Source organism: Oncorhynchus clarkii, chromosome 7, assembly GCF_045791955.1.
Source record: "Oncorhynchus clarkii lewisi isolate Uvic-CL-2024 chromosome 7, UVic_Ocla_1.0, whole genome shotgun sequence".
Taxonomy (NCBI): Eukaryota; Metazoa; Chordata; class Actinopteri; order Salmoniformes; family Salmonidae; genus Oncorhynchus; species Oncorhynchus clarkii.
Window position 1 is genome coordinate 24,193,667 of NC_092153.1, and position 12,879 is coordinate 24,206,545.

Below are 12,879 nucleotides of genomic sequence, written 5' to 3' on the forward strand. Positions count from 1 at the left end.
CCCCCAACAACAACCACAACCCTGCACGTGGAAATGAAGAATCCCACCTTTTGTTACGGTCTACATTCCAACTGGAACCCTATTCCCCAAATAGTGCACTACTTTTGACTAGGGCCCATAGAGTTCTGGTCAAAAGTAGTGCACTGTGTAGGGAATAGGGTGTCATTTGGGATACAGACACTGCCTGTGTATGTGAGAAGGAGCTAGTCTCCCGTGTGCACTGGTAAGCATGCTAGTTCTGGTTCGTGAATGAAGGCATAGGTGTGTGTGTGTGTGTGTGTGTGTATGCACGTGGGTGTCAATGTGTATTCTCAGTGTGAATAAAACATTTCCTTTTTTTTTTAAAGTATTGCTCACTACCCCCAGGTAGGGATATGAGAAACTCCTCCATAAAGCTGCACTGTTAAGATAGCATAAAATATTCAGGAAAGCTTCCAAGATACTCTGATGATGCAAGTGGTTCCATAAGCCACCTCTGGCTAAAGGGTGGGAGCCTGAAACCAGTGAGAGAATCATCCAAATGAAAATAAGGCTGTAACTTCAGCTTGGCCACAACCACCAAAACACAATTCAAATCAATCAAATGTATTTTTTTTTATATAGCCCTTCGTACATCAGCTGATATCTCAAAGTGCTGGACAGATACTAGACTCACAATCAAAACACAAAATTAGTTTAACGATCACCAAGAGTTTCTTAACTCTCAACTAGTGATCCACTGATATGACATTGTTGCCCGATACCCGATATTTTCCTTGCCCCCCCCCCCCAAAAAAAGAATCTATACAAATAACCGATATTTAACATTTTAGCAGCCTTTTAACCATTCTAGTACAGTTAACACACACACACATTGATGCAGCGGTCTAAGGCACTGCATCTCAGTGCAAGAGGCGTCACTACACTCTCTGGTTCAAATCCAGGCTGTATCACATCCGGCCGTGATTGGGAGTCCCATAGGGCAGCGCACAATTGGCCCAGCATCGTCCGGGTTTGGCCGTCATTGTAAATAAGAATTTTTCTTAGCCGACTTGCCTAGTTAAATAAAGGCTACACACACACACACCACACTGACCAAAAGGTATTTTGCTGCCATTTACGTATGTCCCCACTACCAGTAAAACGTAATCAAAACCAATTTTTCACTTACTTGCCGAGCTGTTTCTTTGTTAATTTGTTCAGTCGTTTCATTCTCAACCAGGATTTCTATGGAGATACACCGTTTGAGGCTTTGACGTGTCAAATAAGCTTGTTGACCAATCAGGACCTGAATATGACTGCACATCATATAATAAAGGCGTTCATATATTTTTTACGTAGTTATTACACCATCACTCGTATTTCATGTGTCACAACGATTCATCGATACGTATGCTATGATGCGGGTAAATGATGCGGGTAAACTTGTCTCGCCCACCTACTGTGCTGGTCATAAAAAAAGCTAGCTAGCTCATGGATGCCGACAATGTTCTTCCCCAAAAACATAGCAAAACGACATCTGTTTCAGTAGCTATAGCTAGCTAACTATATAGCTAGGTGTCATCGTCTAAAATAACCCTAATTTATAAGACAGTTCTTATTTGAATAATGGTGGTTGGATCCATCTATGTGAAGCTAGCCACAATAAGAATTAGCCACAACAGTAGACTTTGCAGTTAGCCTTCAAAATAAGATTATGTCATTGACAGTGATGCAAATGAATACAAATTGTAGAATTATGCCATAATTTAATAGATCATGCTAAACGAGGTTGGAATGTTATATAAAAATCGGGGGGTGTATGTAATAGTCCGATGGCCATTTGATTAATTGTTCAGCAGTCTTATGGCTTGGGGGTAGAAGCTGTTGAGGAGCCTTTTGGTCCTAGACTTGGCGCTCCAGTACCGCTTGTCGTGCAGTGAAAGAGAAAACAGTCTCTGACTTGGGTGACTGACAATTTTTTGGGCTTTCCTCTGACACCGCCTATTAAAATAGGTCCTGGATGGCAGGAAGCTTGGCCCCAGTGATGTACTGGGCCATACACACTACCCTCTGTAGCGCCTTACGGTCAGTTGCCGAGCAGTTGCCATACCAGGCGGTGATGCAGCCAGTCAGGATGCTCTCCATGGTGCAGTTGTAGAACTTTGAGGATCTGAGGACCAATGCCAAATCTTTTCAGTCTCCTGAGGGTGAAAGGTTTTGTTGTGCCCTCTTCACGACTGTCTTGGTGCATTTGGACCATGATAGATCATTGGTGATGTGGACACCAAGGAACTTGAAACGCTCAACCCGCTCCACTACAGCCCCGTCGATGTTAATGGGGGCCTGTTCGGCCCGCCTTTTCCTGTAGTCCACAATCAGCTCCTTTGTCTTGATCACATTGAAAGAGAGGTTGTTGTCCTGGCACCACACTGCCAGGTCTCTGACTTCCCCCCTACAGGCTGTCGACGTTGTCGGTGATCAGGCCTACCACTGTTGGGTCGTCAGCAAATTTGATGGTGTTGGAGTTGTGTTTGGCCACGTAGTCATGGGTGAACAGGGAGTACAGGAGGGGATTAAATACACACCCCTGAAAGGTCCCAGTGTTGAGGATCAGCGTGACAGACATGTTGTTGCCTACCCTTACCACCTGGGGGCGGGTCATCAGGAAGTCAAGGATCCAGTTGCAGAGGGAGGTGTTTAGTCCCAGGGTCCTTTACTAAAAACTCTTCACAATTGTGTTCTGTGGGTGTCACCGAGTAGACTGATACCCCATTGATTGCTTCACATTTCAACCTTGTTTAACATTATCTAGTCTAAATAAGGCATGACTCAACCAATTGTAACCTTCTGCGGTACTTTTATTTTGAAGGCAAACCTCAAATTCCATTATTGTGCCTAATCCTTATTGTGGCTAGCTTCACCACACGTATCCTGGAAGGACATTGACCTCATCCCGTCAGTTGAGGATGCCTGGTCTTTCTTTAAAAGTAACTTCCTCACCATTTTAGATAAGCATGCTCCGTTCAAAAAATGCAGAACTAAGAACAGATATAGCCCCTGGTTCACTCCAGACCTGACTGCCCTCGACCAGCACAAAAACATCCTGTGGCGGACTGCACTAACATCGAATAGTCCCCGCGATATGCAACTGTTCAGGGAAGTCAGGAACCAATACACACAGTCAGTCAGGAAAGCTAAAGCCAACTTCTTCAGGCAGAAGTTTGCATCCTGTAGCTCCAACTCCAAAAAGTTCTGGGACACTGTGAAGTCCATGGAGAACAAGAGCACCTCCTCCCAGCTGCCCACTGCACTGAGGCTAGGTAACACGGTCACCACCGATAAATCCATGATTATCGAAAACTTCAACAAGCATTTCTCAACGGCTGGCCATGCCTTCCGCCTGGCTACTCCAACCTCGGCCAACAGCTCCCCCCCCCTCGCAGCTACTCGCCCAAGCCTCTCCAGGTTCTCCTTTACCCAAATCCAGATAGCAGATGTTCTGAAAGAGCTGCAAAACCTGGACCCGTACAAATCAGCTGGGCTTGACAATCTGGACCCTCTATTCCTGAAACTATCCGCCGCCATTGTCGCAACCCCTATTACCAGCCTGTTCAACCTCTCTTTCATATCGTCTGAGATCCCCAAGGATTGGAAAGCTGCCGCAGTCATCCCCCTCTTCAAAGGGGGCGACACCCTGGACCCAAACTGTTACAGACCTATATCCATCCTGCCCTGCCTATCTAAGGTCTTCGAAAGCCAAGTCAACAAACAGGTCACTGACCATCTCGAATCCCACCGTACCTTCTCCGCTGTGCAATCTGGTTTCCGAGCCGGTCACGGGTGTACCTCAGCCACGCTCAAGGTACTAAACGATATCATAACCGCCATCGATAAAAGACAGTACTGTGCAGCCGTCTTCATAGACCTTGCCAAGGCTTTCGACTCTGTCAATCACCGTATTCTTATCGGCAGACTCAGTAGCCTCGGTTTTTCGGATGACTGCCTTGCCTGGTTCACCAATTACTTTGCAGACAGAGTTCAGTGTGTCAAATCGGAGGGCATGCTGTCCGGTCCTCTGGCAGTCTCTATGGGGGTGCCACAGGGTTCAATTCTCGGGCCGACTCTTTTCTCTGTATATATCAATGATGTTTCTCATGCTGCGGGCGATTCCCTGATCCACCTCTACGCAGACGACACCATTCTATATACTTCCGGCCCGTCCTTGGACACTGTGCTATCTAACCTCCAAACGAGCTTCAATGCCATACAGCACTCCTTCCGTGGCCTCCAACTGCTCTTAAACGCTAGTAAAACCAAATGCATGCTTTTCAACCGTTCGCTGCCTGCACCCGCACGCCTGACCAGCATCACCACCCTGGATGGTTCCGACCTTGAATATGTGGACATCTATAAGTACCTAGGTGTCTGGCTAGACTCTAAACTCTCCTTCCAGACCCATATCAAACATCTCCAATCGAAAATCAAATCAAGAGTCGGCTTTCTATTCCGCAACAAAGCCTCCTTCACTCACGCCGCCAAACTTACCCTAGTAAAACTGACTATCCTACCGATCCTTGACTTCGGCGATGTCATCTACAAAATTGCTTCCAACACTCTACTCAGCAAACTGGATGCAGTTTATCACAGTGCCATCCGTTTTGTCACTAAAGCACCTTATACCACCCACCACTGCGACTTGTATGCTCTAGTCGGCTGGCCCTCGCTACATATTAGTTGCCAGACCCACTGGCTCCAGGTCATCTACAAGTCCATGCTAGGTAAAGCTCCGCCTTATCTCAGTTCACTGGTTACGATGGCAACACCCATCCGTAGCACGCGCTCCAGCAGGTGTATCTCACTGATCATCCCTAAAGCCAACACCTCATTTGGCCGCCTTTCGTTCCAGTTCTCTGCTGCCTGTGACTGGAACGAATTGCAAAAATCGCTGAAGTTGGAGACTTTTATCTCCCTCACCAACTTCAAACATCTGCTATCTGAGCAGCTAACCGATCGCTGCAGCTGTACATAGTCTATTGGTAAATAGCCCACCCATTTTCACCTACCTCATCCCCATACTGTTTTTATTTATTTATTTTTCTGCTCTTTTGCACACCAATATCTCTACCTGTACATAACCATCTGATCATTTAACACTCCAGTGTTAATCTGCATAATTGTAATTATTTGCCTACCTTCTCATGCCTTTTGCACACAATGTATATATAGACTCCCCTTTTTTCTACTGTGTTATTGACTTGTTAATTGTTTACTCCATGTGTAACTCTGTGTTGTCTGTTCACACTGCTATGCCTTATCTTGGCCAGGTCGCAGTTGCAAATGAGAACTTGTTCTCAACTAGCCTACCTGGTTAAATAAAGGTGAAATAAAAAATAAATAAAATAAATAACATGTTCCGGTTGAGCCTCACTAGCCAGATGAAGCTACCTGGCTGCTTATAACATTAGCTTTGGGCAACAGGGTCAAGTAGCTGGCTAGCTATTTATTTTCATGAACTGAAGTTCAACTTCAATAGGCGAACAACAAGTTGCAACATAGCTAATACTTACTCACAAGGATTCCTAAATCATTGCTAAGAGTAATGAAAATGACTGCAGTTTATACTGGTCATTGTTTTCAAGCTGGATGTATTAGTGCTAGCTAGATACCAAGCTAAAGCTAGCTAGCTACCCCAGAAGTTGTGGTAGAACAAATAATGCTTTATTGCCAATGCGGTATTGTAAACACATCGTTCGAGGCCGGTGTTTGCAGACTTTCTTTGTACAGCTTTGACAGAACTACTGATAGTAGTGGTGGCACTTGGCTTCCACGTGCAAATTCAGAACACACAACATTCTATAATAGAACTAAGTTATTTGACGTGTCAAATGAAAAGCTTATTTAACATGTCACATCGCTTTATTGTCAAAAAGTGTTATTAGACGTGTATCTTTTAGAAGTCGGAAGTTTACATACACTTAGGTTGGAGTCATTAACACTAGTTTTGGTTAAGTCGGTTAGGACATCTACTTCGTGCATGACAAGTCATTTTTCCAACTATTGTTCACAGACATTATTTCACTTATAGTTCATTGTATCACAATTCCAGTGGGTCAAAAGTTTACATACACTAAGTTGACTGTGCCTTTAAACAAGTTTCAAAATTCCAGAAAATTATATAATGGTTTTAGAAGCTTCTGATAGGCTAATTGACATAATTTGAGCCAATTTGAGCCAATTGGAAGTGTACCTGTAGATGTATTTCAAGGCCTACCTTCAAACTCAGTGCCTCTGTTTGAAATCACAGGAAAATCTAAATGATTCAGCCAAGATCTCAGAAGAAAATATTTGTACACCTTCACAAGTCTGGTTCATCCTTGGGAGCAAATTCCACGTTCATCTGGTACCACGTTCATCTGTATAAACAATAGAACGCAAGTATAAACACCAGAGCCGTCATACCGCTCATACCGCTGGTGCAAAAAGTGCAAATCAACCCCAGAACAGCAGCAAAGGACCTTGTGAAGATGCTGGAGGAAACAGGTACAAAAGTATCTAAACTCAGCAAAAACAGAAACGTCCCTTTTTCAGGACCCTGTCTTTCAAAGATAATTCGTAAAATTCCAAATAACTTAACAGATCTTCATTGTAAAGGGTTTAAACACTGTTTCCCATGCTTTTTCAATGAACCATAAACAATTAATGAACATGCACCTATGGAACGGTCATTAAGACACTAACAGCTTACAGATGGTAGGCAATTAAGGTCACAGTTATGAAAACTTAGGACACTAAATAGGCCTTTCTACTGACTCTGAAAAACACCAAAAGAAAGATGCCTGGGTCCCTGCTCATCTGTGTGAACATGCCTTAGGCATGCTGCAAGGAGTCATGAAGACTGCAGATGTGGCCGGGGCAAAAAATTGCAATGTCCGTACTGTGAGACGCCTAAGACAGCGCTACAGGGAGACAGGACGGACAGCTGATCGTCCTCGCAGTGGCAGACCACGTGTAACACCTGCACAGGATCGGTACATCCAAACATCACACCTGCTGGTCAGATACAGGATGGCAACAACAGCCCGAGTTACACCAGGAATGCACAATCCCTCCATCAGTGCTCAGACTGACCGCAATAGGCTGAAAACAGCTTGACTGAGGGCTTGTAGGCCTGTTGTAAGGCAGGTCCTAACCAGACATCACCGGCGACAACGTTGACTATAGGCACAAACCCACCGTCGCTGGACCAGACAGGACTGGCAAAAAGTGCTCTTCACTGACAAGTCACGATTTTATCTCACCAGGGGTGATGGTCGGATTCGTGTTTATCATAGAAGGAATGAACGTTACACTGGGGCCTGTACTCTGGAGCGGGATCGATTTGGAGGTGGAGATTCTGTCATGGTCTGGGGCGGTGTGTCACAGCATCATCGGACTGAGCCTGTTGTCATTGCAGGCAATCTCAACGCTGTGCGTTACAGGGAAGACATCCTCCTCCCTCATGTGGTACCCTTCCTGCAGGCTCATCCTGGCATGACCCCCCAGCATGACAATGCCACCAGCCATACTGCTCGTTCTGTGCATGATTTCCTGCAAGACAGGAATGTCAGTGTTCTGCCATGGCCATCGAAGAGCCCGGATCTCAATCCCATTGAGCACGTCTGGGACCTGTTGGATCGGAGGGGGAGGGCTATGGCCATTCCCCCAAGAAATGTCCGGGAACATGCAGGTGACTTGGTAGAAGAGTGGGGTAACATCTCACAACAAGAACTGGCAAATCTGGTGCAGTCCATGAGGAGGAGATGCACTGCAGTACTTAAATGCAGCTGGGGGCCACATCAGATACTGACTGTTACTTTTGATTTTGAACCCCCCTTTGTTCAGGGACACATTATTAAGTGTTTGTTAGTTACATGTCTGTGGAACTTGTTGAATCTTATGTTCATACAAATATTAAAAAATGTTAAGTTTGCTGAAAATAAACGCAGCTGACAGTGAGAGGATGTTTTTGCTGAGTTTATATCCACATTAAAACGAGTCCTATATCGACATAACCTGAAAGGCCGCTCAGCAAGGAAGAAACCACTGCTCCAAAACTGCCATAAAAAGCCAGACTACGGTTTGCAACTGCACATGGAGACAAAGATCGTACTTTTTGGAGAAATGTCCTCTGGTCTGATGAAACAAAAATAGAACTGTTTGGCCGTAATGACAATCGTTATGTTTGGAGGAAAAGGGGGGATGCTTGTAAGCCGAAGAAAACCATCCCAAAGGGTGGCAAAGGGGTGGCAGCATCATGTTGTTGGAGTGCTTTGCTGCAGGAGGGACTGGTGCACTTCACAAAATATATGGCATCATGAGAAAGAAACATTATGTGGATATATTGAAGCAACATCTCAAGACATCAGTCAGGAAGTTAAAGCTTGGTCGCAAATGGGTCTTCCAAATGGACAATGACCCCAAGCATACAAGTACTTCCAAAGTTGTGGCAAATTGGCTTAAGGATAACAAAGTCAAGGTATTGGAGTGGCCTTCACAAAGCCCTGACCTCCAGCCTATAGAACATTTGTGGGCAGAACTGAAAAAACGAGCAAGGTGGCCTATAAACCTGACTCAGTTACACCAGCTCTGTCAGGAGGAATGGGCCAAAATTCACCTAACTTATTGTGGGAAGCTTGTGGAAGGCTACCCGAAACGTTTGACCCAAGTAAACAATTTAAAGGCAATGCTACCAAATACTAATTGAGTGTATATAAACTTCTGACTCACTGGGAATGTGATGAAAGAAATAAAAGCTGAAATAAATGACATTTCACATTCTTAAAATAAAGTGGTGATCCTAAATGACCTAAGACAGGGAATTTTTTCTAGGATTAAAATGTCAGGAGTGGAAGAAAACTGAGTTTAAATGTATTTGACTAAGGTGTATGAAAACTTCCGACTTCGACTGTAGCAGTGACGCTATTACGGTGTAACTCCGGTAGGGCAACATCTGAAAAATAGCGCACTTGGTAGTGTGTACCATTGCTCGACCAGTAGGTGAAAGCCAACATCACCCACGACAGAGAACGGTTGATTGTCAAGGGCAATGAATTCCATTATCTTGGCGTTAATGGATTTCCCCTTTGAGTTGTCTCGCTGAAATGTTCTTACTCTTTCAAATGACTGATAGACTTGTTGACTGCTAGATCCACACAGCAGACATTGTGGGCTAGGTTAGGAATGCTGTGTTGCACGTGTAGCGCAAAATGTTAAGTGTCGTCATTATGTCATGTATAGAGGTCGACCGATTAATCGGAATGGCCGATTTCAAGTTTTCATAACAATTGGAAATCTGTATTTAATTTTTGGACGCTGATTTTTTTAAATTATTAAAAATATATTTTTTAAATACACCTTATTTAACTAGGCAAGTAATTTAAGAACACATTCTAATTTTCAATGACGGCCTAGGAACGGTGGGTTAACTGCCTTGTTCAGGGGCAGAACAACAGATTTTTACCTTGTCAGCTCAGGGATTCAATCTTGCAACCTTACGGTTAACTAGTCCAACGCTCTAACCACCTGCCTCACGAGGAGCCTGCCTGTTACGCGAATGCAGTAAGAAGCAAAGGTAAGTTGCTAGCTAGCATTTAACTTATCTTATAAAAAATAATCAATCAATCATAATCACTAGTTATAACTACACATGGTTGATGATATTACTAGTTTATCTAGCGTGTCCTGCGTTGCATATAATCGATGTGGTGCACATTTGCGAAAAAGGACTGTCGTTGCTCCAACATGTACCTAACCATAAATATCAATGCCTTTCTTAAAATCAATACACAAAAGTACAGTGGGGCAAAAAAGTATTTAGTCAGCCACCAACTGTGTAAGTTCTCCCACTTAAAAAGATGAGAGGCCTGTAATTTTCATCATAGGTACACTTTGACTATGACAGAGAAAATGAGAAGAAAACAAATCCAGAAAATTACATTGTAGGATTTTTAATGAATTTATTTGCAAATTATGGTGGAAAATAAGTATTTGGTCAATAACAAAAGTTTCTCAATACTTTGTTATATACCCTTTGTTGGCAATAAACAGAGGTCAAACGTTTTCTGTAAGTCTTCACAAGGTTTTCACACACTGTTGCTGGTATTTTGAACCATTCCTCCATGCAGATCTCCTCTAGAGCAGTGATATGTTGGGGCTGTTGCTGGGCAACACGGACTTTAACTTCTTGACCATACTTGAGACGCAGACGTCTCAAGTATGCCCCTGGAAATGCAAATGCACTACGCTAAATGCTAAATGTACTCGTTACAACTCAATCTTTGATCAAAATTCACAAGCAGGGTATTGAATTAAAGCTACACTCGTTGTGAACCTAGCCAGCAAGTCAGATTTTTAAAATGCTTTTCGGCGAAAGCATGAGAAGCTATTATCTGATAGCATGCACCCCCCAAAATGCCAGCACGACACGTAAACAACAGATTTTGCGGTAGCCGGCGCTACCCAAAACGCAGAAATAAAATATAAAACATTCATTACCTTTGACGAGCTTCTTTCTTGGCACTCCTATATGCCCCATAAACATCACTATTGGGTCTTTTTTTCGTTTAAATCGGTCCATATATACCCAAAATAGCTTTGTATGGAAGCTGTGTCATTCAGAAAAAAACATCGTTTTTAAACGCTGCGTCATTTTTTTAAATTAAAAAAGTCGACGATAAACTTTCACAAAACACTTCGAAATCCTTTTGTAATCCAACTTTAGGTATTAGTAAACGTTTATAATCTATCAAAATGATTACAGGGCGATGTATTTTCAATAGGTCTTCACTTGCAAAACAATGGCTGATAATGTCTTCATCAACTACATCCGGGTCAAGACTGGGAAAATGGATGCCAGATAGATGGATTTTCCAACAATTAATTCAATTGAAAATGAGGACAATGGCGCCATCGTGTGGAATTTGTATGAATTGCAGAAATTATTTTTAGCTTTCAGAGAGCAGTTTTTCTTGCGTTTTTCAATGAAACACACGATCTGTTATAGTCACAGCCGTGATTTAACCAGTTTTATAAACTTCAGAGTGTTTTCTATCCACACATACTAATCATATGCATATACTATATTCCTGGCATGAGTAGCAGGACGCTGAAAAGTTGCGCGATTTTTAACAGAATTTTCGAAAAAGGAGGGGGTAGAAGTAAGAGGTTAAACTCCCTCCAAAGATTTTCTATGGGGTTGAGATTTGGAGACTGGCTAGGCCACTCCAGGATCTTGAAATACTTCTTACGAAGCCACTCCTTCGTTGCCCTGTGTGTTTGGGTCATTGTCATGCTGAAAGACCCAGCCACGTTTCATCTTCAATGCCTTTGCTGATGGAAGGAGGTTTACACTCAAAATCTCACGATACATCCATTCATTCTTTCCTTTACACGGATCAGTCGTCCTGGTCCCTTTGCAGAAAAACAGCCCCAAAGCATGATGTTTCCACCCCCATGCTTCACAGTAGGTATGGTGTTCTTTGGATGCAACTCAGCATTCTTTGTCCTCCAAACACGATGAGTTGAGTTTTTACCAAAAAGTTATATTTTGGTTTCATCTGACCATATGACATTCTCCCAATCTTCTTCTGGATCATCCAAATGCTCTCTAGCAAACTTCAGACAGGCCTGGACATGTACTAGCTTAAGCAGGGGGACACGTCTGGCACTGCAGGATTTGAGTCCCTGGCAGCGTAGTGTGTTACTGATGGTAGGCTTTGTTACTTTGGTCCCAGCTCTCTGCAGGTCATTCACTAGGTCCCCCCGTGTGGTTCTGGGATTTTTGCTCACCGTTCTTGTGATCATTTTGACCCCCCGGGGTGAGATCTTGCGTGGAGCACCAGATCGAGGGAGATTATCAGTGGTATTGTATGTCTTCCATTTCCTAATAATTGCTCCCACAGTTGATTTCTTCAAACCAAACAGCTTACCTATTGCAGAATCAGTCTTCCCAGCCTGGTGCAGGTCTACAATTTTGTTTCTGGTGTCCTTTGACAGCTCTTTGGTCTTGGCCATAGTGGAGTTTGGAGTGTGACTGTTTGAGGTTGTGGACAGGTGTCTTTTATACTGATAACAAGTTCAAACAGGTGCCATTAATACAGGTAACGAGTGGAGGACAGAAAGAAGAAGTTACAGGTCTGTGAGAGCCAGAAATCTTGCTTATTTGTAGGTGACCAAATACTTATTTTCCACCATAATTTGCAAATAAATTCATAAAAAATCCTACAATGTGATTTTCTGGATTTTATTTTCTTCATTTTGGTCTGTCATAGTTGATGAAAATGATGAAAATTACAGGCCTCTCTCATCTTTTTAAGTGGGAGAACTTGCACAATTGGTGGCTGACTAAATACTTTTTTGCCCCAATGTATATATTTTTAAACCTGCATATTTAGTTAAAATAAATCCATGTTAGCAGGCAATATTAACCAGGTGAAATTGTGTCACTTCTCTTGCGTTTATTGCATGCAGAGTCAGGGTATATGCAACAGTTTGGGCCGCCTGGCTCATTGCGAACTAATTTGCCAGAATTTTACGTAATTATGACATAACATTGAAGGTTGTGCAATCTAACAGCAATATTTAGACGTAGGGACGCCATCCATTAGATATAATACAGAACAGTTCCATATTTCACTGAAAGAATAAACGTTTTGTTTTCGGAAGGATAGTTTCCGGATTCGACCATATTAATGACCTAAGGCTCGTATTTCTGTGTGTTATTATGTTATAATTAAGTCTATGGTTTGATAGACCAGTCTGACTGAGTGATGGTAGGCACCAGTAGGCTCGTAAACATTCAAACTGCACTTTTGTGCGTTTTGCCAGCAGCTCTTCGCAATGCTTCAAGCATTGCGCTGTTTATGACTTCAAGCCTATCAA

At 43.1% G+C, this 12,879-nt stretch overlaps 1 protein-coding gene across 2 annotated transcripts in view; it reads right to left on the reverse strand.

The window, feature by feature from the left end:
• The window catches only part of LOC139413092 (B-cell CLL/lymphoma 9 protein-like), a 55,892-nt gene that overhangs the window by 19,255 nt on the left and 23,758 nt on the right, over positions 1–12,879 (reverse strand). The gene's annotated exons all lie outside the window — the stretch shown is intronic.